This window comes from Carcharhinus amblyrhynchos, chromosome 12 (assembly GCF_965287045.1).
Source record: "Carcharhinus amblyrhynchos chromosome 12, sCarAmb.v2.hapA, whole genome shotgun sequence".
Classification (NCBI taxonomy): domain Eukaryota; kingdom Metazoa; phylum Chordata; class Chondrichthyes; order Carcharhiniformes; family Carcharhinidae; genus Carcharhinus; species Carcharhinus amblyrhynchos.
In genome coordinates, this window is record NC_137335.1 from 18,116,304 (window position 1) to 18,143,122 (window position 26,819).

The following is a 26,819-nucleotide window of genomic DNA, read 5'->3' on the forward strand; positions in this document are numbered from 1 at the left end:
CTGCGTGCAGTTCTGATCACTGCGTGCAGTTCAGATCATTGCGTGCAGTTCTGATCCGTGCGTGCAGTTCTGATCATTGCGTGCAGTTCTGGTCATTGCGTGCAGTTCTGATCAGTGCGTGCAGTTCTGGTCATTGCGTGCAGTTCTGATCATTGCGTGCAGTTCTGATCACTGCGTGCAGTTCTGATCACTGCGTGCATTTCTGATCACTGCGTGCAGTTCTGATCATTGCGTGCAGTTCCGATCATTGCGTGCAGTTCTGATCATTGCGTGCAGTTCTGATCACTGCGTGCGGTTCTGATCACTGCGTGCAGTTCTGGTCATTGCGTGCAGTCCTGATCATTGCGTGCAGTTCTGATCATTGCATGCAGTTCTGATCACTGCGTGCAGTTCTGATCACTGCGTGCAGTTCTGATCATTGCGTGCAGTTCTGATCATTGCGTGCAGTTCTGATCACTGCGTGCAGTTCTGGTCACTGCGTACAGTTCTGATCATTGCGTGCAGTTCTGATCATTGCGTGCAGTTCTGATCATTGCGTGCGGTTCTGATCACTGCGTGCGGTTCTGGTCACTGCGTGCAGTTCTGGTCACTGCGTGCAGTTCTGATCACTGCGTGCGGTTCTGATCATTGCGTGCAGTTCTGATCACTGCGTGCAGTTCTGATCATTGCGTGCGGTTCTCATCACTGCGTGCGGTTCTGATCACTGCGTGCGGTTCTGATCACTGCGTGCAGTTCTGATCATTGCGTGCGGTTCTCATCACTGCGTGCGGTTCTGATCACTGCGTGCGGTTCTGATCACTGCGTGCAGTTCTGATCACTGCGTGCAGTTCTGATCATTGCGTGCGGTTCTCATCACTGCGTGCGGTTCTGATCACTGCGTGCGGTTCTGATCACTGCGTGCGGTTCTGATCACTGCGTGCGGTTCTGATCACTGCGTGCGGTTCTGATCATTGCGTGCGGTTCTGATCATTGCGTGCGGTTCTGATTACTGCGTGCAGTTCTGATCACTGCGTGCAGTTCTGATCATTGCGTGCGGTTCTGATCATTGCGTGCGGTTCTGATCACTGCGTGCGGTTCAGATCATTGCGTGCAGTTCTGATCATTGCGTGCGGTTCTGATCATTGCGTGCGGTTCTGATCATTGCGTGCGGTTCTGATCATTGCGTGCGGTTCTGATCATTGCGTGCGGTTCTGATCACTGCGTGCGGTTCTGATCACTGCGTGCAGTTCTGATCACTGCGTGCAGTTCTGATCACAGCGTGCGGTTCTGATCACTGCGTGCGGTTCTGATCACTGCGTGCGGTTCTGATCATTGCGTGCGGTTCTGATCATTGCGTGCGGTTCTGATCATTGCGTGCGGTTCTGATCACTGCGTGCGGTTCTGATCACTGCGTGCGGTTCTGATCATTGCGTGCGGTTCTGATCACTGCGTGCGGTTCTGATCACTGCGTGCGGTTCTGATCATTGCGTGCGGTTCTGATCATTGCGTGCGGTTCTGATCATTGCGTGCGGTTCTGATCACTGCGTGCGGTTCTGATCACTGCGTGCGGTTCTGATCACTGCGTGCGGTTCTGATCACTGCGTGCGGTTCTGATCATTGCGTGCGGTTCTGATCATTGCGTGCGGTTCTGATCACTGCGTGCAGTTCTGATCACTGCGTGCGGTTCTGATCACTGCGTGCGGTTCTGATCATTGCGTGCGGTTCTGATCATTGCGTGCAGTTCTGATCACTGCGTGCGGTTCTGATCACTGCGTGCAGTTCTGATCACTGCGTGCAGTTCTGATCATTGCGTTCAGTTCTGATCATTGCGTGCAGTTCTGATCATTGCGTGCAGTTCTGATCACTGCGTGCAGTTCTGATCACAGCGTGCAGTTCTGATCACTGCGTGCAGTTCTGATCATTGCGTGCGGTTCTGATCATTGCGTGCAGTTCTGATCATTGCGTGCGGTTCTGATCATTGCGTGCAGTTCTGATCATTGCGTGCAGTTCTGATCATTGCGTGCAGTTCTGATCATTGCGTGCAGTTCTGATCACTGCGTGCAGTTCTGGTCATTGCGTGCAGTTCTGATCATTGCGTGCAGTTCTGGTCATTGCGTGCAGTTCTGGTCATTGCGTGCAGTTCTGATCACTGCGTGCAGTTCTGATCAGTGCGTGCAGTTCTGATCACAGCGTGCAGTTCTGATCATTGCGTGCAGTTCTGATCACTGTGTGCAGTTCTGATCACTGCGTGCAGTTCTGATCATTGCGTGCAGTTCTGATCATTGCGTGCAGTTCTGATCACTGCGTGCAGTTCTGGTCATTGCGTGCAGTTCTGATCATTGCGTGCAGTTCTGATCACTGCGTGCAATTCTGATCATTGCGTGCGGTTCTGATCACTGCGTGCAGTTCTGGTCACTGCGTGCAGTTCTGGTCATTGCGTGCGGTTCTGATCACTGCGTGCGGTTCTGATCATTGCGTGCGGTTCTGATCACTGCGTGCAGTTCTGATCACTGCGTGCAGTTCTGATCACTGCGTGCAGTTCTGATCACTGCGTGCAGTTCTGATCACTGCGTGCAGTTCTGATCATTGCGTGCAGTTCTGATCATTGCGTGCAGTTCTGATCATTGCGTGCAGTTCTGATCACTGCGTGCAGTTCTGATCATTGCGTGCAGTTCTGATCATTGCGTGCAGTTCTGATCATTGCGTGCAGTTCTGATCACTGCGTGCAGTTCTGATCACTGCGTGCAGTTCTGATCATTGCGTGCAGTTCTGATCATTGCGTGCAGTTCTGATCACTGCGTGCAGTCCTGATCACTGCGTGCAGTTCTGATCATTGCGTGCAGTTCTGATCACTGCGTGCAGTTCTGATCACTGCGTGCAGTTCTGATCACTGCGTGCAGTTCTGATCATTGCGTGCAGTTCTGATCATTGCCTGCAGTTCTGATCATTGCGTGCGGTTCTGATCACTGCGTGCAGTCCTGATCACTGCGTGCAGTTCTCATCACAGCGTGCAGTTCTCATCACAGCGTGCAGTTCTCATCACAGCGTGCAGTTCTGATCACTGCGTGCAGTTCTGGTCATTGCGTGCGGTTCTGATCATTGCGTGCGGTTCTGATCACTGCGTGCGGTTCTGATCACTGCGTGCAGTTCTGATCATTGCGTGCAGTTCTGATCACTGCGTGCAGTCCTGATCACTGCGTGCAGTTCTCATCACAGCGTGCAGTTCTCATCACAGCGTGCAGTTCTGATCACTGCGTGCAGTTCTGGTCATTGCGTGCGGTTCTGATCATTGCGTGCGGTTCTGATCACTGCGTGCAGTCCTGATCACTGCGTGCAGTTCTCATCACAGCGTGCAGTTCTCATCACAGCGTGCAGTTCTGATCACTGCGTGCAGTTCTGGTCATTGCGTGCGGTTCTGATCATTGCGTGCGGTTCTGATCACTGCGTGCAGTCCTGATCACTGCGTGCAGTTCTCATCACAGCGTGCAGTTCTCATCACAGCGTGCAGTTCTGATCATTGCGTGCAGTTCTGGTCATTGCGTGCGGTTCTGATCATTGCGTGCGGTTCTGATCACTGCGTGCGGTTCTGATCACTGCGTGCAGTTCTGGTCATTGCGTGCGGTTCTGATCACTGCGTGCGGTTCTGATCACTGCGTGCAGTTCTGGTCACTGCGTGCAGTTCTGATCATTGCGTGCAGTTCTGATCACTGCGTGCGGTTCTGATCACTGCGTGCAGTTCTGGTCATTGCGTGCGGTTCTGATCACTGCGTGCGGTTCTGATCACTGCGTGCGGTTCTGATCACTGCGTGCGGTTCTGATCACTGCGTGCAGTTCTGATCACTGCGTGCAGTTCTGGTCACTGCGTGCAGTTCTGATCATTGCGTGCAGTTCTGATCATTGCGTGCAGTTCTGATCATTGCGTGCAGTTCTGATCATTGCGTGCAGTTCTGGTCATTGCGTGCAGTTCTGATCATTGCGTGCGGTTCTGATCACTGCGTGCGGTTCTGATCACTGCGTGCAGTTCTGGTCATTGCGTGCAGTTCTGATCATTGCGTGCAGGTCTGATCATTGCGTGCGGTTCTGATCACTGCGTGCGGTTCTGATCACTGCGTGCAGTTCTGGTCATTGCGTGCAGTTCTGATCACTGCGTGCAGTTCTGATCACTGCGTGCAGTACTGGTCATTGCGTGCAGTTCTGACCATTGCGTGCGGTTCTGATCATTGCGTGCGGTTCTGGTCATTGCGTGCGGTTCTGATCACTGCGTGCAGTTCTGATCACTGCGTGCAGTTCTGGTCACTGCGTGCAGTTCTGGTCATTGCGTGCAGTTCTGATCACTGCGTGCAGTTCTGGTCATTGCGTGCGGTTCTGATCACTGCGTGCAGTTCTGATCACTGCGTGCAGTTCTGATCACTGCGTGCAGTTCTGGTCACTGCGTGCAGTTCTGGCCATTGCGTGCAGTTCTGGTCACTGCGTGCAGTTCTGGTCATTGCGTGCGGTTCTGATCACTGCGTGCAGTTCTGATCACTGCGTGCAGTTCTGGTCACTGCGTGCAGTTCTGATCATTGCGTGCAGTTCTGATCACTGCGTGCAGTTCTGGTCACTGCGCGCAGTTCTGGTCATTGCGTGCAGTTCTGATCACTGCGTGCAGTTCTGATCACTGCGTGCAGTTCTGATCACTGCGTGCAGTTCTGATCACTGCGTGCCGTTCTGATCACTGCGTGCAGTTCTGATCACTGCGTGCAGTTCTGGTCATTGCGTGCGGTTCTGATCATTGCGTGCGGTTCTGATCATTGCGTGCGGTTCTGATCATTGCGTGCGGTTCTGATCATTGCGTGCGGTTCTGATCATTGCGCGCTGTTCTGATCATTGCGTGCTGTTCTGATCACTGCGTGCAGTTCTGATCACTGCGTGCAGTTCTGGTCATTGCGTGCAGTTCTGATCAGTGCGTGCAGTTCTGATCACTGCGTGCAGTTCTGATCACTGCGTGCAGTTCTGATCACTGCGTGCAGTTCTGATCACTGCGTGCGGTTCTGATCACTGCGTGCGGTTCTGGTCACTGCGTGCGGTTCTGGTCATTGCGTGCGGTTCTGATCACTGCGTGCGGTTCTGATCACTGCGTGCAGTTCTGGTCATTGCGTGCAGTTCTGATCACTGCGTGCAGTTCTGATCACTGCGTGCAGCTCTGGTCATTGCGTGCAGTTCTGATCACTGCGTGCAGTTCTGGTCATTGCGTGCAGTTCTGGTCATTGCGTGCAGTTGTGATCATTGCGTGCAGTTCTGATCACTGCGTGCAGTTCTGATGACTGCGTGCAGTTCTGATCATTGCGTGCAGTTCTGATCACTGCGTGCGGTTCTGATCATTGCGTGCGGTTCTGATCATTGCGTGCTGTTCTGATCACTGCGTGCGGTTCTGATCACTGCGTGCGGTTCTGATCATTGCGTGCGGTTCTGATCATTGCGTGCAGTCCTGATCACTGCGTGCAGTTCTGGTCACTGCGTGCAGTTCTGATCATTGCGTGCAGTTCTGATCACTGCGTGCAGTTCTGATCACTGCGTGCAGTTCTGATCATTGCGTGCAGTTCTGATCACTGCGTGCAGTTCTGATCACTGCGTGCGGTTCTCATCACTGCGTGCAGTTCTGATCACTGCGTGCGGTTCTGATCACTGCATGCGGTTCTGATCATTTCGTGCGGTTCTGATCATTGCGTGCAGTTCTGATCACTGCGTGCAGTTCTGATCAATGCGTGCGGTTCTGATCATTGCGTGCTGTTCTGATCACTGCGTGCGGTTCTGATCATTGCGTGCGGTTCTGATCATTGCGTGCGGTTCTGATCATTGCGTGCTGTTCTGATCACTGCGTGCGGTTCTGATCATTGCGTGCGGTTCTGATCATTGCGTGCAGTCCTGATCACTGCGTGCAGTTCTGGTCACTGCGTGCAGTTCTGATCATTGCTTGCAGTTCTGATCACTGCGTGCAGTTCTGATCACTGCGTGCAGTTCTGATCATTGCGTGCAGTTCTGATCACTGCGTGCAGTTCTGATCACTGCGTGCGGTTCTCATCACTGCGTGCAGTTCTGATCACTGCGTGCGGTTCTGATCACTGCATGCGGTTCTGATCATTTCGTGCGGTTCTGATCATTGCGTGCAGTTCTGATCACTGCGTGCAGTTCTGATCAATGCGTGCAGTTCTGATCATTGCGTGCAGTTCTGATCATTGCGTGCAGTTCTGATCACTGCGTGCAGTTCTGATCACTGCGTGCAGTTCTGATCACTGCGTGCGGTTCTGATCATTGCGTGCGGTTCTGATCATTGCGTGCAGTTCTGATCATTGCGTGCAGTTCTGATCACTGCGTGCAGTTCTGATCAGTGCGTGCAGTTCTGATCACAGCGTGCAGTTCTGATCACTGCGTGCAGTTCTGATCACTGCGTGCAGTTCTGATCACTGCGTGCAGTTCTGATCACTGCGTCCAGTTCTGATCACTGCGTGCAGTTCTGATCATTGCGTGCAGTTCTGATCACTGCGTGCAGTTCTGGTCATTGCGTGCAGTTCTGATCATTGCGTGCAGTTCTGGTCACTGCGTGCAGTTCTGATCATTGCGTGCGGTTCTGATCATTGCGTGCAGTTCTGATCACTGCGTGCAGTTCTGGTCATTGCGTGCGGTTCTGATCACTGCGTGCAGTTCTGATCACTGCGTGCAATTCTGATCACTGCGTGCAATTCTGATCATTGCGTGCGGTTCTGATCACTGCGTGCAGTTCTGGTCACTGCGTGCTGTTCTGGTCATTGCGTGCGGTTCTGATCACTGCGTGCGGTTCTGATCACTGCGTGCAGTTCTGATCACTGCGTGCAGTTCTGATCACTGCGTGCAATTCAGATCATTGCGTGCAGTTCTGATCACTGCGTGCAGTTCTGATCATTGCGTGCAGTTCTGATCACTGCGTGCAGTTCTGATCACTGCGTGCAGTTCTGATCATTGCGTGCAGTTCTGATCATTGCGTGCAGTTCTGGTCACTGCGTGCAGTTCTGATCACTGCGTGCAGTTCTGATCATTGCGTGCAGTTCTGATCACTGCGTGCAGTTCTGATCACTGCGTGCAGTTCTGATCATTGCGTGCAGTTCTGATCACTGCGTGCAGTTCTGATCACTGCGTGCAGTTCTGATCATTGCGTGCAGTTCTGATCATTGCGTGCAGTTCTGATCATTGCGTGCAGTTCTGATCATTGTGTGCAGTTCTGATCACTGCGTGCAGTTCTGATCAGTGCGTGCAGTTCTGATCACAGCGTGCAGTTCTGATCACTGCGTGCAGTTCTGATCACTGCGTGCAGTTCTGATCACTGCGTGCAGTTCTGATCACTGCGTGCAGTTCTGATCACTGCGTGCAGTTCTGATCATTGCGTGCAGTTCTGATCACTGCGTGCAGTTCTGGTCATTGCGCGCAGTTCTGATCATTGCGTGCAGTTCTGGTCACTGCGTGCAGTTCTGATCATTGCGTGCGGTTCTGATCATTGCGTGCAGTTCTGATCACTGCGTGCAGTTCTGGTCATTGCGTGCGGTTCTGATCACTGCGTGCAGTTCTGATCACTGCGTGCAATTCTGATCACTGCGTGCAATTCTGATCATTGCGTGCGGTTCTGATCACTGCGTGCAGTTCTGGTCACTGCGTGCTGTTCTGGTCATTGCGTGCGGTTCTGATCACTGCGTGCGGTTCTGATCACTGCGTGCAGTTCTGATCACTGCGTGCAGTTCTGATCATTGCGTGCAATTCAGATCATTGCGTGCAGTTCTGATCACTGCGTGCAGTTCTGATCATTGCGTGCAGTTCTGATCACTGCGTGCAGTTCTGATCACTGCGTGCAGTTCTGATCATTGCGTGCAGTTCTGATCATTGCGTGCAGTTCTGGTCACTGCGTGCAGTTCTGATCACTGCGTGCAGTTCTGATCATTGCGTGCAGTTCTGATCACTGCGTGCAGTTCTGATCACTGCGTGCAGTTCTGATCATTGCGTGCAGTTCTGATCACTGCGTGCAGTTCTGATCACTGCGTGCAGTTCTGATCATTGCGTGCAGTTCTGATCATTGCGTGCAGTTCTGATCATTGCGTGCAGTTCTGATCATTGTGTGCAGTTCTGGTCATTGCGTGCCGTTCTGATCACTGCGTGCGGTTCTGATCACTGCGTGCGGTTCTGATCACTGCGTGCGGTTCTGGTCATTGCGTGCGGTTCTGATCACTGCGTGCGGTTCTGATCACTGCGTGCGGTTCTGATCACTGCGTGCGGTTCTGATCACTGCGTGCGGTTCTGATCACTGCGTGCAGTTCTGATCATTGTGTGCAGTTCTGGTCATTGCGTGCCGTTCTGATCACTGCGTGCGGTTCTGATCACTGCGTGCGGTTCTGATCACTGCGTGCGGTTCTGATCACTGCGTGCGGTTCTGATCATTGCGTGCAGTTCTGATCATTGTGTGCAGTTCTGGTCATTGCGTGCCGTTCTGATCACTGCGTGCGGTTCTGATCACTGCGTGCGGTTCTGATCACTGCGTGCGGTTCTGGTCATTGCGTGCGGTTCTGATCACTGCGTGCGGTTCTGATCACTGCGTGCGGTTCTGATCACTGCGTGCGGTTCTGATCACTGCGTGCAGTTCTGGTCACTGCGTGCCGTTCTGGTCACTGCGTGCGGTTCTGGTCATTGCGTGCGGTTCTGATCAATGCGTGCAGTTCTGATCATTGCGTGCAGTTCTGATCACTGCGTGCAGTTCTGATCACTGCGTGCAGTTCTGATCATTGCGTGCAGTTCTGATCACTGCGTGCAGTTCTGATCACTGCGTGCAGTTCTGATCACTGCGTGCAGTTCTGATCACTGCGTGCAGTTCTGATCACTGCGTGCAGTTCTGATCACTGCGTGCAGTTCTGATCACTGCGTGCAGTTCTGATCATTGCGTGCAGTTCTGATCACTGCGTGCAGTTCTGATCATTGCGTGCAGTTCTGATCATTGCGTGCAGTTCTGATCACTGCGTGCAGTTCTGATCACTGCGTGCAGTTCTGATCATTGCGTGCAGTTCTGATCATTGCGTGCAGTTCTGATCACTGCGTGCAGTTCTGATCACTGCGTGCAGTTCTGATCACTGCGTGCAGTTCTGATCACTGCGTGCAGTTCTGATCACTGCGTGCAGTTCTGATCACTGCGTGCAGTTCTGATCACTGCGTGCAGTTCTGATCACTGCGTGCAGTTCTGATCACTGCGTGCAGTTCTGATCACTGCGTGCAGTTCTGATCACTGCGTGCAGTTCTGATCATTGCGTGCAGTTCTGATCATTCCGTGCAGTTCTGATCACTGCGTGCAGTTCTGATCACTGCGTGCAGTTCTGATCACTGCGAGCAGTTCTGATCATTGCGTACGGTTCTGATCACTGCGTGCAGTTCTGGTCACTGCGTGCAGTTCTGATCACTGCGTGCGGTTCTGGTCACTGCGTGCAGTTCTTGTCACTGCGTGCAGTTCTGATCACTGCGTGCGGTTCTGATCACTGCGTGCAGTTCTGATCACTGCGTGCAGTTCTGATCACTGCGTGCAGTTCTGGTCATTGCGTGCAGTTCTGATCATTGCGTGCGGTTCTGATCACTGCGTGCGGTTCTGATCATTGCGTGCAGTTCTGATCATTCCGTGCAGTTCTGATCACTGCGTGCAGTTCTGATCACTGCGTGCAGTTCTGGTCATTGCGTGCAGTTCTGATCACTGAGTGCGGTTCTGATCATTGCGTGCAGTTCTGGTCATTGCGTGCGGTTCTGATCATTGCGTGCGGTTCTGATCATTGCGTGCGGTTCTGATCATTGCGTGCGGTTCTGATCATTGAGTGCGGTTCTGATCACTGCGTGCAGTTCTGATCACTGCGTGCAGTTCTGATCACTGCGTGCAGTTCTGGTCATTGCCTGCGGTTCTGGTCATTGCGTGCGGTTCTGATCATTGTGTGCGGTTCTGATCATTGTGTGCAGTTCTGATCACTGCGTGCAGTTCTGGTCATTGCCTGCGGTTCTGATCATTGCGTGCAGTTCTGATCACTGCGTGCGGTTCTGATCACTGCGTGCGGTTCTGATCACTGCGTGCGGTTCTCATCATTGCGTGCGGTTCTGATCACTGCGTGCAGTTCTGATCATTGCGTGCGGTTCTGATCATTGTGTGTAGTTCTGATCACTGCGTGCAGTTCTGATCATTGCGTGCGGTTCTGATCACTGCGTGCGGTTCTGATCACTGCGTGCAGTTCTGATCACTGCGTGCAGTTCTGATCATTGCGTGCAGTTCTCATCATTGCGTGCAGTTCTGGTCACTGCGTGCAGTTCTGATCATTGCGTGCAGTTCTGATCACTGCGTGCAGTTCTGGTCATTGCGTGCAGTTCTGATCACTGCGTGCAGTTCTGGTCATTGCGTGCAGTTCTGATCATTGCGTGCAGTTCTGATCACTGCGTGCAGTTCTGATCATTGCGTGCAGTTCTCATCATTGCGTGCAGTTCTGATCATTGCGTGCAGTTCTGATCACTGCGTGCAGTTCTGGTCATTGCGTGCAGTTCTGATCATTGCGTGCAGTTCTGATCACTGCGTGCAGTTCTGGTCATTGCGTGCAGTTCTGATCACTGCGTGCAGTTCTGATCACTGCGTGCAGTTCTGATCATTGCGTGCAGTTCTGATCACTGCGTGCGGTTCTGATCACTGCGTGCAGTTCTCATCACTGCGTGCAGTTCTGATCACTGCGTGCGGTTCTGATCACTGCGTGCAGTTCTCATCACTGCGTGCAGTTCTGATCATTGCGTGCGGTTCTGATCATTGCGTGCAGTTCTGATCACTGCGTGCAGTTCTGATCATTGCGTGCAGTTCTCATCACTGCGTGCGGTTCTGATCATTGCGTGCAGTTCTGGTCATTGCGTGCGGTTCTGATCATTGCGTGCGGTTCTGATCACTGCGTGCAGTTCTGATCATTGCGTGCAGTTCTGATCATTGTGTGCAGTTCTGGTCATTGCGTGCAGTTCTGATCATTGCGTGCGGTTCTGATCACTGCGTGCAGTTCTGATCATTGCGTGCAGTTCTGATCATTGTGTGCAGTTCTGATCATTGTGTGCAGTTCTGGTCATTGCGTGCAGTTCTGATCATTGCGTGCAGTTCTGATCATTGTGTGCAGTTCTGGTCATTGCGTGCGGTTCTGATCATTGCGTGCGGTTCTGATCATTGCGTGCGGTTCTGGTCATTGCGTGCAGTTCTGATCATTGTGTGCAGTTCTGATCATTGTGTGCAGTTCTGATCATTGCGTGCGGTTCTGATCATTGCGTGCGGTTCTGATCACTGCGTGCAGTTCTGATCATTGCGTGCAGTTCTGATCACTGCGTGCAGTTCTGATCATTGCGTGCAGTTCTCATCATTGCGTGCAGTTCTGATCATTGCGTGCAGTTCTGATCACTGCGTGCGGTTCTGGTCATTGCGTGCAGTTCTGATCATTGTGTGCAGTTCTGATCATTGTGTGCAGTTCTGATCATTGCGTGCGGTTCTGATCATTGCGTGCGGTTCTGATCACTGCGTGCAGTTCTGATCATTGCGTGCAGTTCTGATCACTGCGTGCAGTTCTGATCATTGCGTGCAGTTCTCATCACTGCGTGCAGTTCTGATCATTGCGTGCAGTTCTCATCATTGCGTGCGGTTCTGGTCATTGCGTGCAGTTCTGATCATTGTGTGCAGTTCTGATCATTGTGTGCAGTTCTGATCATTGCGTGCGGTTCTGATCATTGCGTGCGGTTCTGATCACTGCGTGCAGTTCTGATCATTGCGTGCAGTTCTGATCACTGCGTGCAGTTCTGATCATTGCGTGCAGTTCTGGTCATTGCGTGCAGTTCTGATCATTGCGTGCAGTTCTGATCACTGCGTGCAGTTCTGGTCATTGCGTGCAGTTCTGATCACTGCGTGCAGTTCTGATCACTGCGTGCAGTTCTGATCATTGCGTGCAGTTCTGATCACTGCGTGCGGTTCTGATCACTGCGTGCAGTTCTCATCACTGCGTGCAGTTCTGATCACTGCGTGCGGTTCTGATCACTGCGTGCAGTTCTCATCACTGCGTGCAGTTCTGATCATTGCGTGCGGTTCTGATCATTGCGTGCAGTTCTGATCACTGCGTGCAGTTCTGATCATTGCGTGCAGTTCTCATCACTGCGTGCGGTTCTGATCATTGCGTGCAGTTCTGGTCATTGCGTGCGGTTCTGATCATTGCGTGCGGTTCTGATCACTGCGTGCAGTTCTGATCATTGCGTGCAGTTCTGATCATTGTGTGCAGTTCTGGTCATTGCGTGCAGTTCTGATCATTGCGTGCGGTTCTGATCACTGCGTGCAGTTCTGATCATTGCGTGCAGTTCTGATCATTGTGTGCAGTTCTGATCATTGTGTGCAGTTCTGGTCATTGCGTGCAGTTCTGATCATTGCGTGCAGTTCTGATCATTGTGTGCAGTTCTGGTCATTGCGTGCGGTTCTGATCATTGCGTGCGGTTCTGATCACTGCGTGCAGTTCTGGTCATTGCGTGCAGTTCTGATCACTGCGTGCGGTTCTGGTCATTGCGTGCGGTTCTGATCATTGCGTGCGGTTCTGATCACTGCGTGCAGTTCTGATCACTGCGTGCGGTTCTGATCACTGCGTGCGGTTCTGATCACTGCGTGCGGTTCTGATCATTGCGTGCGGTTCTGATCACTGCGTACGGTTCTGATCACTGCGTGCGGTTCTGATCATTGCGTGCGGTTCTGATCACTGCGTGCAGTTCTGATCACTGCGTGCGGTTCTGATCACTGCGTGCGGTTCTGATCACTGCGTGCGGTTCTGATCACTGCGTACGGTTCTGATCACTGCGTGCGGTTCTGATCACTGCGTGCGGTTCTGATCACTGCGTACGGTTCTGATCACTGCGTGCGGTTCTGATCACTGCGTGCGGTTCTGATCACTGCGTACGGTTCTGATCACTGCGTGCGGTTCTGATCACTGCGTGCGGTTCCGATCACTGCGTGCAGTTCTGATCATTGCGTGCAGTTCTGATCACTGCGTGCAGTTCTGATCATTGCGTGCAGTTCTGATCATTGCGTGCGGTTCTGATCACTGCGTGCGGTTCTGATCACTGCGTGCGGTTCTGATCACTGCGTGCGGTTCTGATCACTGCGTGCAGTTCTGATCATTGCGTGCAGTTCTGATCACTGCGTGCAGTTCTGATCACTGCGTGCAGTTCTGATCACTGCGTGCGGTTCTGATCACTGCGTGCGGTTCTGATCACTGCGTGCGGTTCTGATCACTGCGTGCGGTTCTGATCATTGCGTGCGGTTCTGATCACTGCGTGCGGTTCTGATCACTGCGTACAGTTCTGATCACTGCGTGCGGTTCTGATCACTGCGTGCGGTTCTGATCACTGCGTACGGTTCTGATCACTGCGTGCGGTTCTGATCACTGCGTGCAGTTCTGATCACTGCGTGCGGTTCTGATCACTGCGTGCGGTTCTGATCACTGCGTGCGGTTCTGATCACTGCGTGCGGTTCTGATCACTGCGTACAGTTCTGATCACTGCGTGCGGTTCTGATCACTGCGTGCGGTTCTGATCACTGCGTACGGTTCTGATCACTGCGTGCGGTTCTGATCACTGCGTGCGGTTCTGATCATTGCGTGCGGTTCTGATCACTGTGTGCAGTTCTGATCACTGCGTGCAGTTCTGATCATTGCGTGCGGTTCTGATCACTGTGTGCTGTTCTGATCACTGTGTGCAGTTCTGATCACTGCGTGCAGTTCTGATCATTGCGTGCAGTTCTGATCATTGCGTGCGGTTCTGATCATTGCGTGCGGTTCTGGTCATTGCGTGCAGTTCTGGTCATTGCGTGCAGTTCTGATCATTGTGTGCAGTTCTGATCATTGTGTGCAGTTCTGGTCATTGCGTGCAGTTCTGGTCATTGCGTGCAGTTCTCATCGTTGTGTGCAGTTCTCATCATAGAACATAGAACGTAGAACATTACAGTGCAGAACAGGCCCTTCGGCCCACAATGTTGCGCCGACCAATTAAGAGAAAAGCAATGACCCTCTAACCTAAACCAATCCCTTTCCATCCATAAACCTATCCACGGACCTGTTAAACGCCCCCAAACTAGGCGCATCTACAACTGCAGCCGGCAGGGCATTCCATTCCCCCACCACCCTCTGGGTAAAGAACCTACCTCTGACATCCGTCCTATAACTACCACCCCTTAACTTAAAGCTATGTCCCCTCGTGCTAGCTTTCTCCATCCGAGGAAAAAGGCTATCACTGTCCACCCTATCTATACCTCTAATCACCTTATATGTTTCAATAAGGTCCTCTCTTAGCCGCCTTCTTTCCAACGAAAACAACCTCAAATCCCTCAGTCTCTCCTCATAGGACCTTTCCTCCATACCAGGCAACATCCTGGTAAACCTCCTCTGCACCCTCTCCAATGCCTCCACATCCTTCCTATAATGTGGGGACCAGAACTGTACATAATACTCCAAGTGCGGCCGCACCAGAGTTTTGTACAGTTGCAACATGACATTGCGGCTCCTAAATTCAATCCCCCTACCAATAAACGCCAAGACACTGTATGCCTCCCTAACAACCTTATCGACTTGATTTCCAACTTTCAGGGATCTATGCACATATACACCTAGATCCCTCTGTTCGTCAACACTATTCAGAGTCCTACCGTTAGCCCTATACTCTACATATCTGTTATTCCTGCCAAAGTGAATTACCTCACACTCTTCCACATTAAACTCCATCCGCCGCCTCTCGGCCCAGCTCTGCAACTTGTCCAAGTCTCTCTGTAAACTATGATACCCCTCTTCACCACTCCTCCGACTTTGGTGTCATCAGCAAATTTACTAATCCATCCTTCTATACCCTCATCCAGATCATTTATAAAAATTACAAACAGCAGTGGCCCCAAAACAGATCCCTGAGGCACACCACTCGTAACCGAACTCCATGGCGAATACTTCCCATCAACCACCACCCTCTGTCTCCTATCCGCCAGCCAATTCCTGATCCAATTAACTAATCACCCTCAATCCCATACATCTGCATTTTCTGCAGAAGCCTTCCATGGCGAACCTTATCAAACACCTTACTAAAGTCCATATATACCACGTCAACTGCCTTACCCCCATCCACCTCTTTGGTCACTTTTTCAAAAAACTCAATAAGGTTAGTAAGGCACGACCTACCCTCCACAAAACCATGCTGACTATCTCCAATCAATTCATTACTCTCCAAATAACTATAAATCCTATCCCTAATAATTTTTTCTAATACTTTGCCCAAAGTATTATTGCATGCAGTTCTCATCATTGCGTGCAGTTCTCATCATCGCGTGCAGTTCTGGTCACCACACTTCCAGAAGGACGTAGACATTTTGGAGAAAGTGCAAAAAAGGCTCACCAGGGTGTTTCCTGATCTCGAGGGCATTGGCCATGAAGAGAGGTTGAATAATCTAGGATTGCTCTCACTGGAAAGTTGGAGGCTGAGTGGAGAGCTGATAGAGGTCTACAAAATTATAGACAGATATAGATAGGTTGGATAGTCGGAAGGTTTTTCCCAGGATGGAAGTATCAATTACAAGGGGGCACAGGTTCAAAGTGAGGGAGGGAAAGTTTAAAGGAGATGTGCAGGGGAGGTTTTTCATGCAGAGCGTGTTGGGTGCCTGGAACGCGCTGCAAGAGGAGGTGGTGGAAGCAGGAACATTAACAACGTCTGCGTGGGTACATGAAAAGGAAGGGAATAGAAGGTTATGGTCCGAGTAAGGGCAGAAGGTTTTCTTTTAGTTTAGTTAGGGCATCGTGATTAGCACAGGCTTGGAGGGCCGAAGGGCCTGTTCCTGGGCTGTACTTTTTTTGTTCTTCCTTGTTCTTTGACCCCCATCACGTGGCACAGTGGAGCAGCATGGTAGCACAATAGTTAGCACCACTGCCTCATAGTGCCAGGGGCCCGGGTTCAGTTCCCAGCTTGGGTCAGTGCCTGTGTGGAGTTTGCATGTTCTCCTCGTGTCTGCATGGGTTTCCTCTGGGTGCTCCGGTTTCCTTTCACAGTCAGAAAGACCTGCTGGTTAAATGCATTGGACATGCTAAACTCTCCCTCAGTGTACGCGAACAGGCCCCAGAGTGTGACGACTGTGGGTTTTTCACAGTAACCTCATTACAGTGTTAGCCTACTCATGACACAAATAATAAACTTTAAACTTTACTTTTAATCATTTATTCCTCTCAGGTACCACCCCTCCTGGCTAACAAGCCAAAATTTTCCAGTCCAGTCATATAACTCAGGCCCTTGCCACTCAGTCATTAGTCTTTGCTTCTTTACTACTCTGCCTCCAGTTTTAAATGTCTCTCTTGTTAAGGCCCAAGCCAGAAACTCCAAGATGTTTTGTGAAGTTAGCCTAGACCCTAAGTTTTACATTTGCATTTGCCATTGGTAAACATAAGATGTTCCACTCCAGGTATGATTCAATTGATCCACCAGGAAATTTTTATCAAACAAAGTTTATTTAAGAACACAATTTAAATATAACAAAAAGAATTAAAATAACTTTCATCAATTACTAAATTTAAACATGACACAGTATGTATAACTCCTAATGGCTAGCTATTTCTGTTGTTCCAAGTCAAACACCAGTCAATGACTTCAGTCTCTGGCAGCTCAATTCATATACGCAGCACTCTCTGCGTGAAGAAGTAATCTCATAGGTCCCTTTCGAATCTTGCCCTTCCCACCTTAGACCTGAGCCCTCCAGTTTTCAATTCTCTTTCTCCGGGAAAAAGACTATCGCCGGGATTTTACAACCATGCTTGAACAAGGCTCATAAATTCCTGTCCAAGGGCAACTGAGAATTCCGTTCTGTGAGCCTCACCCGCCCTGATAAAATTCCAGCCTATGTGAGTTCATCCTATCTATGCCCCTCATAATTTTATATATCGCAATAAGGTCACCTCTCATTCTCCTACATTTCAAGGAATAAATTCCTAGCCTGGTCAACACCTCCCTATAGCTCAGGCGCACTAGTTCACCAATCTCCAATCTCCACATTAACTCATTGATCCTGATTGTCAGTATTTCACAAACTCCCTCCCTCGTCTCTCTCAGCTCTCAGGGTTAAGTGCTATCTATCCCTGGAGATGTATTTGTTTCTGGTCTATTAAACCTGATTGGTACCTCCATCATTAAAGCTATCATTCTTCCGCGGTTACCCTGGTAATCTGGTCAATATTCATCCTGCATCCAATGTCAGTCAGAGAAATGATCTGCTTGAGAAGATTGTGTGTCTCATGCTTTCCCTTGAGAATACTCACAGGAATCAATCATTCAAAACATTTGTGATGGTCATGTGATTGTTTAAGATACTTGCACCCTTTATGATCCTTAATTCTTCTCGAACTATTCTGACTGTATGGTTGTCAGCCCCTGCCTCAATGCTATAGCCTCAGCTGAATCTGAACAAAGAACAGGATAGCACAGGCCATTTGGCCCTCCAAGCCCATGCCGATCATGATGCCTTAACTAAGCTAAAAAAAAACCCTTCTGCCCATATCCCTCTATTCCCTCCTTATTCATGTACCCAAGATACCTCTTAAATGTTGCTAATGTGCCTTAACCCTCAACTCCCTTCCTTTTCATGTACCCACGCAGATGTTGCTAATGTTCCTGCTTCCACCACCTCCTCTGGCAGCGCGTTCCAGGCACCCAACACTCTCTGCATGAAAAACATCCCCCGCACATCTCCTTTAAACTTTCCCTCCCTCACTTTGAACCTGTGCCCCCTTGTAATTGATACTTCCATCCTGGGAAAAACCTTCTGACTATCCACCCTGTCTATAATTTTGTCGACCTCCATCAGCTCTCCACTCAGTCTTCAACTTTCCAGTGAAAACAATCCTAGTTAATTCAACCTGTCCTCATTGCCAACACCCTGGAGACCAGGAAACATCCTGGTGAACCCTCTTTGCACTCTCTCCAAACAAGGTAATGGATTCAAGTTCCACTTCAGAGATTTGAGAACATAATCCAGGCTGACACTGCAGTGCCAGCACTGAGGCAGTGGTGAATAGTTGTCAGTGCCCAGCTTTTGGACTGAACATTAAACCAAGACTCAGGCGTATAAAAGATTCCAGGGTGCTATTTCAAGGAAGAACAAAGGAACAATCCCTGTATTCAAGATATATCGCTCATTAAACATCACAATGAGAAATTATCTGGTCCGCCCCACACTCCACCAGCAACATAATCAGATTGAGACCTAGAAGGGGTATAAATCCAATTACCATGAATTTAAATACATTTTAATATTACAAACTGGCTTAACGCAGATGTTTCTAGGGGTGTTAGATGATCCCCCCGGCGTGACATCACACTGATGGGTATCACTACTGGTTTTCAATAATGGAAACCAGTCGTGATGGCCATGGCAGAGACACGGATGTGAGTATAACCCCCAGCTGGTGAGAAACGTGGAAGGGCATTGCCCTGGCACTGCCAGGTTGGCAGTAAAGCCAGGGCCAGGGTTTTTAGGGTAGCCCGCTGGGGGAGGGGACTTCCCATTACGTGAGGTTGGGAGCAATGGTGGAGAGGTTGTACTTTCATGGCAATGGGGAGGTTGGCTGGACACTGAGAATGGGGGAAAGGCGAGGGGGCTGAAGATGTATGTGCCCCCAATACTGGCAAATAGCTGTGTGGCGTGGGGTGTGGACTAATCATTGAGTGGTGCAAGGGGGAGGTTGGATCTCTTTATTCAAGGGCTGAGATGGGGGGGGTCCCAATGTCTGTTGGGGGGGGGAAGGAGGGCCTTTAATATTACTTTGCAATTGGAGTGCCCTTCACTCTCAAGACTGGCTTTTTACTGACAAAATGTTAGAAGGTGTGGAATGAAAACCTGGCTATGTTTAATTTGGTGCCTAGCTCCTCATGCTGACAATGCAGAACCTCCTTCCTCATTCTGCCTATGTTTTTGGTACCCACATGCACAACAACCATAGGATCCTCTCTTCCCACTGCAAGTTCTTCTCCAGCCCTGAGCAGATGTCCTAAACCCTGGCACCAGGCAGACAACACAACCGTCTGAACTCTGGCTCAGTGCTGCAGAGAGCAGTGTCAATCCCTCTCACTATACTGTCTCCCTAGGACCACTACATTCCTCTCTGCTCTCCCCAGTGTCAATCCTCCTCTCTATACTGTCCCCCTAGGACCACTACATTCGTTCCTGCTCTCCCCAGTGTCAATCCTCCTCTCTATACTGTCCCCCTAGGACCACTATATTCATTTCTGCTCTCCTCACTTGAATGGCTTCCTGTATCATGGTGCCAGGGTCAGTTAGCTCATTCACCCTGCAACCTCTGCCCCCCATCCAAACAAGCTGAGAGAACTTCAAAGGTGTTGGACAATGACAGAGACTAACACTCCTGTCCTTTGAGTCCCCTTTCCTGTTTCAGCTGCAGTCACAGCCTCCTGTCCCTGACCACTTTCCAAGATCCTATCCTAAGGAGTGCGACCACCTCCTGAAACAAGTGTCCAGGTAACTATCTTCCTCCTTGACATGTCACGGTGTCTGCAGCTCAGCCTCCGGCTCGATGACTCTGAGCCAAAGCTTACTTGCTGCAGACGTGATTGCCCTGGATAACTCTGGTATCCATGAGCTCCTGAATGCCACGTCACCTGCCCTCCATACTTATAATTAATTACTTAACTATTTTATTCAATTACTTATTTGCTTTTGGATATTTATTAATCTCATCACAAATTTAATACCATTTTAAACCTTTCAAAAATAGACCACTTATTTGATGTTCAACAGGTACACCAGACATAAATGTGAGGTAATGTATTTTGGAAGGTTTAATACAGATAGGAAACATACGGTAAATGGCAGAACCCTTAAGAGTGTTGATAGACAAAGGGATCTGGGTGTATAGATACACAGGTCACTGAAAGTGGCAGCACAGGTGGAGAAGGTAGTCAAGAAGATGTACAGCATGCTTGCCTTCATCGGCCAGGATACTGAGTTTAAAAATTGGCAAATCATATTGCAGCTTTATAGAATCTTAGTTAGGCCACACTTGGAATATAATGTTCAATTCTGGTCGCCACACTACCAGAAGGATGTGGAGGCTTTGGAGAGGGTACAGAAAAGATTTACCAGGATGTTGCCTGGTATGAGGGCATTAGCTATGAAGAGAGGTTGGAGAAATTTGGTTTGTTCTCATTGGAGTGACGGAGGTTGAGGGGAAACCTGATAGAACTTTACAAGATTATGAGAGGCATGGACAGAGTGGATAGTCAGAAGCTTTTTCCCAGGGTGGAAGAGTTTATCACTGGGGGGGGTACAGGTTTAAGGTGCGAGGGGCAAAGTTTCAAGGAGATGTAAAAGGCAGATTTTTTACACAGAGAGTAGTGGGTGCCTGGAACTCGTTGCCAAGAGAGGTAGTGGAAGCGGATACGGTAGGGACTTTTAAGGGGCGTCTTTACAAATACATGAATAGGCTGGGAATAGAGGGATATGGTTCCCGGAAGGGTAGGGAGTTTTAGTTCAGCCGGGCAGCATGATCGGTGCAGGTTTGGAGGGCCAAAGGGCCTGTTCCTATGCTGTAATTTTCTTTGTTCTTTATTCTACTCACCAATAACTCGCTTATACTAATATAGTAAAGCAGAATCCAATTCCTAGAGGGTAAAAAAAAAGAGTACCTCCCTCCCCTTCTCATCAAACTCCCTCAACTCACCAACCTCCACACTCTGTTGAGGTTGCACTCCCATTAACACTTATTACTCCTGGAATAGAATATTTCTTTGCTGTACTAACATACAAATTAACTCCAGAGTCATTCAAAAAACGTTTGGGGAGGGTATCTTTCCGGCCTCGCTCGTTCCAAGTCTGGAAAATCCCACCCGAGCTCAACAGACCTTTGCACGGTCCATTTCCAGCATGCTCCAATTCCCATGGAGGGCAGAGCAGGAAAATTCTGCTCCTGGTTTTCAGATGTGCAGATAAAGGTCTGTCTGTCGGGTGGGATTTTCCAGTCCTGCCCACCAGCAGGACGTCCCTGTCCCACAGAATTCAAACCCCACCATGGGTTCCCCAGCAGTGGCTTGGGCAAGCCATGAAAAATGCCCTGGACATCAGCGGGGCTGGAAGATTCCACCGTCGACCAATGGCGTGCTGCCTCCATTGCAGGGAAACCTGCTGGGTGGAGAGAGAGCCGGGGGGTGGGTGGGAGGGAGGGTCTCTGGAAATTTCCAACTAAATCCCAGATCATTTTGGAGCCATTCAGTCCTAGACACCACCACCCATGTATGAGATAAGATGCAGAGTCGTCAAAATCATGCTCAGGCTATCAGAACTCAATTACAGGTTGCAGAGATTAGCCTTGTATTCTCTTGAGTATAATAGATCCAGCTGTTTAAGATGATTATACAGCAAACTATTGATTTCCTCTGGTGGGAGTCCAGACAAGCAGTGCAACTTTCAAATCGGAACTCAGTAGAGTGTTCAGGAAGCATTTCCTCACATAAAGAGAGGTGGAAATCTGGAACCCTCCCCACACAACACCAACACGATAAAAGCCTGTTCAAGCTGGATAAAGTAAAAATGCCCAACCTGAGAATAATAGACATTTGATAAGCAAACATACTGAGGGATATGGGGCTTGTTGTAATATGCCTTTAAGGAATAGCAGCATGATGTCACTTTAAAAGAACTGTGTCATGTGATCCAGCCTCAGTTTCGCTTTGGCCTGGAGCAGAGCGCAAACGCACAGTTCTGCAGCTCTGATCTCTTCACGCTTTCCATCCATTTGTACATCTTCACATGTTCCCAGAATTAATGAAGCCACAACGCATTTGCACAATCCCTAATGAATGATTGGTCCCTTGTATATCTTTATAAAGCATACAGCTGAACTTTAGTCAGGTAAAAGGCGGTAGGATCCAGATTAGTCTTGATCTCATTGAATAACAAATTAAGGTTGAGGGGCTAAATGATCTGTTCTTCCATTCCAATCATTTTATGGTTATTGCTCTATGAAGATACCACAATTTCCATGGTCTGTACGCTGCCTGAGTCACTAATAATCACCAGGTAAAGGTGAACATTTGCACCAGAATTCTACCTTCCCGCCCACCATGGAATCGGAGCAGGCGAGAGGCGGACAATGGAAATGTCCTCAGGCAAGATTTTCCAGTCTCAGGTTGGCTATAAGTCCAATCCTTCCACTTGCAGCTACCTCGAAGGAATAGGTCATTAAGCAGGCATGCATTGCACTTACTGACCCGCACAATACTACTGGGCTTTTCCCAGTTTATATTTAGGTCTCCTGTTAAAATTACTTTCCTGTTCTCACAATGCTATTTTACTTCTTCACAACAATGTTCCTTATGCCAGCCTGCCAGTGTGCATGGTACACCTGGAGACAAGTTTTCCTCTCTGAGGTGGGCACAGCAGGTCTGGAGGTTTCCTGACCTAACAATCACACCTACTGAGTGGCTATGCCTGCCCACACTGGTGACCACATTGGGTTCATGTCACTCTATCTTTAACCCCCAAGACTTGCCTGAGCTTGCAAAATCTCACTAACTGTCCTGTCTGGAGACATCTCTGTAACCTGTGCTTAACGCTCTCTCCACTCACATTGTCCGTACCTTTAAGACCTGATTACCTGTAAAGACTCGCATTCCAACCATTATTTTGTAAATTGAGTTTGTGTCTTTATATGCCCTGTCTGTGAACAGAACTCCCACTTACCTAACGATGGAGCAATGCTCTGAAAAATAGTGGCTTTTGCTCCAAATAAACCTGTTAGACTTTAACCCAGTGTTGTGAGACTTCTTACCACATTGGTGGGTGGCAGGGATGGGCTGGAGTTGGGACCACCACCTCCCAAAACAGGCCCAAATGGAGCCCAAAGTGGAGATGGAGATTAGAAGGCCCTCCTCCATTCACTAAGAACAGCAGCCCAATTCTGTACATGAGTGTTAAGTACCCAAACCCTCATCCCTCAATCCCCTCACCTCCCTCAATCCCCAATGCCCCCTTCATATCCCCATGCTCCCCCCAGATACTTCATAACCATCCTGTCCCCCCATATCCCTCTATGCCCTCTGCCACCCTGTATCCACCCATTCCCATTCTCTCAGTATGCACTATGGACAGAACTCATGAGCCCTCTACTTACAGGGGAAAGTCTCTTCAGATACTCATGAAACTGTCAAAATACAGACACCATGTGGTTCTACTTCAATCTGCAACCATGTGTATCTCATGTAATTTAGCTGATTGAATAGAAATTCAGAAACAGTCTTCAAACAGAGTGCTCTCTGCCATTTTGTGAGAAAAGCAATACATTTTTTATATTCCTTCTTATCAATTCAGCTAAAACTGTAACGTAGGAAAAAAGGGATGGGATAATGTGAGGCAAGCCACAGATGCCACATTGCGACGGTGTTAGCACACACAGTGAATCATAGAATCCCTAAAGTGCAGGAAAACACCATTCAGCCCATCGAGACTGCGCCAACAACAATCCTACCCAAATCCAGTCCCCATAGCCCCACGTATTTACCCTGCTAACTTCCTGACTCTAAGGGGGCAATTTATCACGGCCAATCAACCTTACCCGCATATCTTTGGCGTGTGGAAGGAAACCAGAGCTCCTAGAGGAAACCCACGCAGACATGGGGAGAACATACAAACTCCACACATTCATCCTAAATCGAAAGTGAACCCGGGGTCCCTGGCGCTGTGAGGCAGCAGTGCTCACCACTGTGCCATCATGCACCCCATGGCTGCTGTAAATATGCAGGATGGGCAGATCGTGGCGTTAGTCAATATTCAATAGTGACTTCATTCCAGTGGTACCATTCTGGAACTCACCCTCCAGCTGATGCCCTCTCTTAAACTTGCACAACTGCACACACACAGGAGGAAGGTCACCCCCGCAGCCCCCCTGACCCCTTCCCCCATCTCAACCTCTAAGGGATCATCACCTGCTTATAGATAAACTATCGATTGTTTACCTCTGGCTGTAACTTCAATTATACAAATGCACGGATCTTTATAATCAGTCACAAAGTCTCTGAGGAGTGGAGTGTTGGGTGCTTGCTACAGAGGGAGCACAGCGAAGGTTCACCAGACTGCTTCCTGGGATGGCAGGTCTGTCATATGAGGAGAGACTATGTCAGTTAGCATTGTATTCACCGGAGTTTAGAAGAGTGAGAGGGGATCCCCTAGAAACTTATAAAATTCTAACAGTATTAGACAGAGTAGATTTAGAAAGACTGTTCTCAATGGTGGGGGAGCCCAGAACTAGGGATCATAGTTTGAGGAAAAAGGATAGGGCTGAGTTGAGGAGAAATTTGAGAGTGGTGAATGTGTGGAATTCACTATCACAGAAAGTAGTTGAGGTCAAAATATTGTATGGTTTCAAAAAGAAATTAGATATAGCTCATGGGGCTAAATGGATCAAGGGAAATGGGGAGAAGGGGGGGGAATCAGGTTATTGAATTTGATGATCAACCATGATCAAAATGAATGGCAGAGCAGGCTCGAAGGGCTGAATGGCCTACTCCTGCTTGTACTCTCAATGTTTCTATGGAAGAGTTCTTGTTGACTCCAAGGCTTCTGCATAAACCAGTTGCTCCCGCCATGAGTTCACTCATAGCCATTCCCCTGGGAACACAGCATGACCTGGAGCATGAGCAGAGGTCACACGGAGTGGGACAGGCTGCTGGAAGAGAAAGGAGGGGGGGGGGTGTCTCAGTGGGAGGCCATATTCACTCCCAGGGCATGCTGGGAACAATTCCTCTTCTGAATCCCAGTGGGGGAAAATATTTGTAGTTTCTGCACTTCGGTAAGGGTGTTCTCACTGAAATCATTGAGACCACTGAGCAGGGCATGGGTGGCATTGCCGGTGGCTGTGAAGTGACCAAGTCTCTGGCAGTCACTATTAATCGAGAGATGTCGTTGGGGGTTCAGGGAGTCGGGGGAGGGTAGTTGGAAGGTCAGAGGGGTTGGGGCTGTAGCCAGCTGTTCAGACATTCAGGGGGTAGTTTGGGGTCAGGGGTTCACGGAGTTGGGGGGTAGTCAGGAGATTGGGGGATGGGGAAAGTCGAGAGTATATTCTGGAATTTGCAGGTAGTCGGGGTTGGATGTAGTCAGGTGGTTGAGGATTCAGGGGGCAGTAACGGGGTTGTGGAAAAGTGGCTGGTAAGGGGACTAGCTGCGGGTCGGAAGGGGTCAGGGATCAGCGTGAGTGATTTGGGGAACATTCTGTAGCCACCTATGTGTTTAGCCATGATTTTTCAGTCTAACATTCCCTGGGTAAGTAAGTCGAAATGGACAATATGGAGACCAGAACATCTGAGCTGGAATTCTCCAACCATTCATTCTTGTGGGATTCTCCGGTCCCCCCAGCAGCGCAAACCCACCCACAGATTTCCCGCTGGGCGACATCAATGGGAATTTCCATTGAGACCAGGGAATCTCACCATTGGCAAACAATGCGCCACCTTGTGCTGGCAGGAAACACACTGTTAGAATCTCGCTCCTGGTGTCCTAGTTAGTCAAATCTATATGTTGATTAAAAGGATTATCCAACACCCTTTGAAGTTAATTTAAATCAAACCAGGAGGCTACATGGTCAAACGTTACCTCATTAGTGACACCAAGCAAAGAAAATCTTCACAAAGCTGCCTTTCTATGATCAATCCTTGTGAATAAATTGGCTATTCTAATGTGTATGCCTCTTAAATAACATCCTCGCCCCTCTATTCTGATATAAAGGATTTAATAGGGATCTGTTGCATTGCTGTCTCAGTTTCTCCCGACATTGGAGGTGTCAGATTAGCTCAACAAAACTAGTAAACAAATGGGAAAAAGAAAGTTGTGAATTGGATGATTTAAGTTGTTGGCGCCAGTTCATTATTTTAAATTGTGTGGTAGAGTGGTTTTCAAATGGCCAGTCACTTCATGACAGTCGTCATTATCCCAAGCCTCATGATGTGACAGTCTACCCCTCAAGTGTCCATTGACTGCATCAATAATGCCTCTGTCTTAATAGGTCCAGAATTGAGATTTTTCCTTCCTAAAAGAATTCATCTGACACTGGCAAACATGCTCCCTTTAATCACTTAAATGTCCCTCAATCCAGACTTCATTCTTGTAGATATCAAACTGTGCCATAGAATCATAGATTCCTAGAATCACAGAATTCTTACAGTGCAGAAGAGACCATTTGGCCCATCAAGTCTGACACTCTGAGGGAGTATCTTACCTCTCCCCCATCCTATCCCTGTAACCTCACATATTTACCATGGGTAATATCCCAACCTATTCATGTCAGAACACTAAGGGGCAATCTAGCATGGCCAATCTACCTAACCATACATCTTTGGGCTGTGGGAGGAAACCAGAGAACTCGGAGGAAATCCACACAGACATTGGGAGAATGTGCAAACTCCACACAGAAAATCACCCAAGGCTGGAATTGATCCCTGGTTCCTGCTGCTATGAGGCAGCGGTGCTAAACACTGTGCCAGCCTGCTGACGTGCCACCATGCCAATGGTTCTATATCACTTAGTCTTCTGTTTAGTAGGTATTTCTGATTAACAGTGACTGGCATTGAGAATTCCTGCATATCCCAGAGGTTGGCATTGAAATGCACGTTGGAAATCTTTGTAACACAAAACAGAATGTGTCGCAATTTAGTCATGAATTTATTAAGTCTTTAATTTGGTCTTGGATTTTCTCACTAACCCAACGCTTTTATGATGAATGATGGAATACGTAACTAACTGGATGCCT

At 49.2% G+C, this 26,819-nt stretch overlaps 1 protein-coding gene across 1 annotated transcript in view; it reads left to right on the forward strand.

Annotated features, from left to right (window-relative positions):
• The window catches only part of syndig1 (synapse differentiation inducing 1), an 87,083-nt gene that overhangs the window by 42,313 nt on the left and 17,951 nt on the right, over positions 1 to 26,819 (forward strand). The window lies entirely within an intron of this gene.